The sequence below is a fragment of the Jaculus jaculus genome, chromosome 8 (genome assembly GCF_020740685.1).
Source record: "Jaculus jaculus isolate mJacJac1 chromosome 8, mJacJac1.mat.Y.cur, whole genome shotgun sequence".
Lineage (NCBI taxonomy): Eukaryota > Metazoa > Chordata > Mammalia > Rodentia > Dipodidae > Jaculus > Jaculus jaculus.
In genome coordinates, this window is record NC_059109.1 from 90800825 (window position 1) to 90806824 (window position 6000).

Here is a 6000-nt window from a genome sequence, read left to right on the forward strand (position 1 = left end):
ATATGTCAGGGTTCTGTAAGAGAAAAGGGGCCAGTGGAATGCATAAATGGATACATAGGTTGGTAGATATTAATTGAGAGGTGTTAGAAGTAGACAGACAAATAATAGATTGAAGTAAATAGAAGGTAGGAAGATGATGGATAATAGATAGGTAGATACATAGATAAACAGATACAGATCATTTGTTAGCTACTTTTATATCACTGTAATGAAAATACTTGACAGACAAAAGGAGGAAGGAAAGATTTATGTGTGCTTATGATTCCAAGGGGGCAGTACATTGTGAAGGTTGGAGAACTCTGTTTGTGAAGGTGAGAACTTGTAGTCAGTTTATTCACTTGTTGGCAGGTCAGTGGAAGACAGAACCTGGATTAGAGTTATACATGGGTATTAGTCCCAAAGCCCATCCCCAGCGATCCACTTCTGCTAGCTAAGTCACAGTCCCAGAGTCTACAACCTCCAAAAACAGTACCACTAGCTAAGGACTACATGTTTAAACACATGAACCTGGGGTAGGGGGACATTTGACATTCAAACAAGACAGAGGATAGATCAATATAGCAAGACAGATGCATGGAATTGGTTTGCATGGGCATAGGACTTCTAAATGTATATCATGTGGGCTGCCAGAGATAAAGTCTAAAGACTTTAGACAGGAACACCCCCTAAGATCCCCAGGAGAGCAGGATTTTCTCCTTCAGAGACACTGTACTTTTATTCTTACCCCTAAACAGTTCCATACCCACTTCCTAAAATACAGGGGAATTTATTATATCACCCCAGATTTCAACTGTTAAAATTTGTACTGCTGTCAAAGCAGTTGATGTGATTATTGACTCAGGAAACTAACCCACACAGGAACTACATTTAGGCCTTTATTGAGATCTTGCTATTTAGTAAAAATAATACACTTCATAGTAAAATGAAACCCAGGGTCATGGGATGCATTCAGTTGCTGTATCTCCTTAATCCTTTGCAGTTTAGGACAGTCTTTGTTATTATTGTTGTTTTACTGATATTTGTATATGAGACTTTAAGCCAGTTATTTTGCAAAATATCCCTCAATTTTTGCCTGTCTGATATTTCCTAAAGAATAGATTCAAGTGCTGTGCTAGGCAGCAATACCAAAGATGTGATTTTGCAACCTTCTCAGTACATTTAGAAGGTACATGATGATGTGTGATAGAAACATTTTATACCCTAATCCTTACAGTTTGGGGTGCTCACCTAGTTTATCTATGGAAGTTAATATTTTCTGTCTTCACACTTGGTAGGTCTCTTGTAGGAAGGTCTTTGAAACTGTTTAAATGTTCTAACTCCCATACATTTTACCCACTAATTTTAACTTACGTGGGTGCTTCCTCTCTAGTATAACAATTACAGTGACAATAGCCATAAGATAATTTTCCATTGTTGTTTACATTTCTTAGTTGCAGTCCCACTGTTGGGCAGAACTTTGTCTACTTCATTAATCTACATATTTTAATCAATGGAGACTCATGCATTCCTTTCCTACTTGTTAGGTTATAACTGTAGAGATCACTCCAGACTCCAAAGTTGATAACTTACACGCCATGAATTCCTCTTCCCCCTGAGCTATTACAGGAGGGAAGCAGAAATTCCTAGGGGAGTCTTATGGCCTGAAGGTAATGAAAAGACAATTCACTTATAACAGTATGTATAAACATTATCACAGACTTTCTCATCTCTTATTTATCTTTCTTGAAAACTTATTTATCAAAAAAGAAAGAAAGAAAGAAAGAAAGAAAGAAAAAAAGAGAAAGAAAGAAAGAAAGAAAGAAAGAAAGAAAGAAAGAAAGAAAGAAGGAAAGAATAAAGGTAAGCCAGGTGTGGTGGTGCACGCCTTTAATCCCAGCACTCTGGAGGCAGAGGTAGGAGGACCGCCATGAGTTCAAGGCTACCCTGAGACTACATAGTGAATTCCAGGTCAGCCAGGCTAGAGTGAGATCCTACCTCGAAAAACAAAACAAACAAACAAAAGAAAAAAAAACAGAAAAAAGAAAACTCATTTATCCATCAAACAAGTTATTTTCCCAAAGTACCCTTTTACTTCCCCTTTATTTTTAAATTTGCTTTCCAATATTTTCAGTTTTGTATTATGATATTTGTTATACATGTATATGAGATATAATGTAATGCTGATCTATAAATCCCAAACTCAAGGGTAGTTTCTACACATCACTATAGAACAAGTATATGCACATATAAATAAACTCTATTTTCTCTTTCTGCCTTCTGTCACTTTCACTCAGAGGCCCTAGGTACTGAGCCTAAGGTAGAGTAAATTCTTGTTTTCCTTCTCTATATAACCCATAATTAACATTATTTATTTTGATGATCAAATTGTCCCTCATTTATCTAGTGGAAACCCCTTCAAGTCAACTGCTGATAAGACATAGTTTTGTGAAATATTTATAGATTTATTTCTTTCTTGCATGTGAGGGAAAATGCCTTCCCATAGCTTCATTCAATAACAAGAAAGATGAAACTATAGTTCAGATCTTCACAGGCTGTAACTTCCTGTCTTCAACATGGTGAGTACATTTTCTACATATCAGTTTGTTAACTGGTGGCATCCTGTGCCCTTTAGGTATTTGCAAACATGAACAGAGAAAGTATTAATGCTGGTTGCTATCTCCTTCCCTGTATATGAAATGTTTCTATTTTAATTACTCACTGTGCTAGTGGGGTTGGGGGGGGGGGAAGAGGAGAGGAGAGAGAGAAAGAGAGAGAGATCCAAGTGATTAAGTTTTTGGAGTTTAATGCTAAAACCAAACAGAGCAAAGCCAGGGTTGTGACAATGTCCTATAGGAACATCAGTGCTGTTCAAACTTGTCTATTGGCCAATACCACCAGCAGCACCTGAGAGCTTATCCTACCTTCCAGAGCATTAAAGACATGAAGTATATGTAAACATAAAAAAAATTCTGTTGAGGAAATTTTACTAGCATAAGAACAATGTTACATGGAAAAAAAACTACATAGCTATATAGATTTCACAGGAGGATGCTACATAGGGAAGTGAAAAGGTGAGTAGTGTGAGCTTTCAATGAAGCCTCAGCTTCAACATCATTCATAGGGGAGGAGATAGGAAGTCTGCAAAGGAGCTGAGATTTACAACTCCTGAATCAGCCAGTGAGTACTGGCAGGCTGCTGGTAATGGAGAGGTTGGTCAATGCCAAGTGTGGTGGTGCATGCCTATAATCCCAGTAGTAGGAATGCAGAGACAGGAGGGTCAGCCAGTCTAGTGTTAATGAGCTCAAGGTCAGTGAGAGACCCTGTGTCATAAAGAGTTGGATGACATTTCTGAAGATGGTACCTGAAGTTGTCCACTGGCCTCCACACATTCATGCACATGCATGCCCACATGTACATATGCCACACAGAGATGCCTATATAACACGTGTTCCCAGACATGTGAACATGCATACATACATGTACAGACACACACACACAAATAAAAAGAACATAGTTTGCTCTAGAGTCTAAATAGTTGAACAACTAAAATCACTCCCTAGAAACAGAAGCTGAGATAGAGTCTTGAATGCATATGATTTGTGAAGGAAAGGTTCCCAGGGAAATTTGCCAGGGAGTGATGAAGTAGCATTGAGCAGTGGAATGAATTAAGGAGGAATAAGATCCCAAGAGAGTTAGCTTCAGTGTGACTGCGTGGGCTGCTATCCAGAATGGATCATCCCATAAAGGTTGGCTTGGTCAGAAGAAAGGAGGCTGGACTGCCACGGCTTGCATCATATACCAGATAGCTGTAGGCCAGGAGGAAAACTTCACAAGTACCATCTGTGTGAGTGGCAAGGTGGCTCCTACAAGGTGAGGTGTCAACTTGATTGAATTAAGAAACACCAAGATTAGTAAAGCATACCTCTGGATGTGTCTGTGAAGAATTTTCCTGGGACAATTAGGAATTATCTAGTTTAGTCCACTGATGGATTCAAAATTTGAATAGACTATTGGGAGATGGCTACAGAAGGTGTGTTGCTGTGGATGTGTTCTTGGGGCTACTTCTGATCTCTCCCCCTCCTGTTGCATTCCTCCCTGCTACCTGTCTCCTCTGAGTGAGATGAAGACTCATGTCTCCACTTCCAGGATGTCTGTCTCACAATGGGCCTAGAAACGCGGAGCCAAGTGAGGTGCAATATACAAGGGCAGATCTCCCAGGAAAGAAGCCTGTACCCAGTGGTAAAGCACAGGATGGGCCATCTGGCTGAGGGAATCTGGCTACAACACTGGTAGTACCTGTTAGGTGAAAAGCTTGGGGTCAAAATCTAGAAGTGATTCCCTGAGATCACTTTGCAAACTTCACACATTCATTTTTACGAATAAAAGTGAAGAATGGGTAAGAAACATGATGCACACATATTTAGCAGCTACTTAGAAGGAAGGAAAAATAAAGCAATTCACAAATCCCACCAACAGTTCTCTTTCTTCAAACGTGACTTGAGCATAGTTAGTCACTTGTAATTATAAGCATGAGAGACAGAAGGAAACCTTCTTTCTCATGTTCAGGCTAAGCCCATGTCTAATAGGGAAAAATGAATTATCCCAAGTGAATTTAGCTTAGCAATGTATATTGAATTTACAATATATAACAACCTGCCACAAAAGGATCACATAGCCTGTTCCTTGTGTTCCAGGAGAAGGTGTAAAAGAGAACAGGGAAATTCAGAGACCTTCTACCCAGAGGTATAAATCTGAAGTAAAGAGCCATCTAACTGTATTATGTTATAACTATTTCCACAGATTTTGTAATTTTATGGATTTGTATTTCTTTAATAATGTCTCATAGGGGATATTTACAAGTGAAGGAAAATAGGACATGTATGCAGATCAAATACGCTCATGCTAACATTCCTAGCTCCTTAGGTAGTTATTATTACATCAAGATGTATCTAGGTAATGAGGAGGGGTTGGATATTCTGTTAACATTCTGGAACTCTCTGGAGACTTCTTTTATCCTAGATAAACCATTGAGTGTTGTGTGTGTATGAGTATTGTCTCAAGATTGTTAATGATGGCATTTCCCTTTTTCTCCAGTAGGCAGGACTTTGAAGGTAACTAGTACACAACAGATAATTTTCCCCCAAGGGTGCTCTGAAGTTTTATCAGATGATTTGAAATATTCATATTTCTCTGACTCTGGGAGATCATTATGTTCTCTGTTATTAAGACTTATAGTATCAGGCTCTCCAGCTAACAAAAAGGAAAATGAGATGTGGTAATTTGATGTAGAGTGGCTGATGATACGTTTATGATTGAGTGCTCATACTTAGTCCCCAGTGGATGAAGTCTTTGGGCGGTAGAGCCATGCTAGAGGAGGTGCGACATTGGAGGCAGGTCTTGAAGTTTATTAGTCTAGCGCCATGGGGTGTTCAGAAGCTCACTCTTGCTACTTCATCTTAGCTGATGTGACAAGATGTGATGCATTTTCCATGTTTGTCCACCATGATGAGCCTTCTCCTCAAGATTGTAAGCTGAGGGCTGAAGAGATGGTTCTGTGGTTAAGGCACTTTCCAGCAATGCCAAACAACCCAGAGTAGTACATACATCTGGAGTTTTTTTGCAATAGCTAAAGGCCCTGGCTTGCCCATATTCATTCATTCTTTCCTTTCTTTCTTTCTTCCTCTCTTCCTTCCTTCTTTTGCTCTGTCTTTCCTTGCAAATAAATAAATAAAAATGTATATTTTTAAAAAATGTAAGTTGGGGGTTGAAGAGATGGCTTAGCAGTTCAGGTGCTTGCCTGTGTTTTGTCCCAGCAGTGAAAGTGTAGCTGCTACACGAGATAAATACCTATTGTCTTGTAAAACTCAGTGGTAAAATCAGCACCTAAAGTATACCATGAGCAATAGACAGGGAACTCTGGATCTGAACAGGGCCTAAGCAAAAGCAACACTGTGTGTAACTAAGGACAGTAAGAGCCAGTCAAAAGCAGGACTGACCAGAAGTAGAGCATCACAAAGGAGG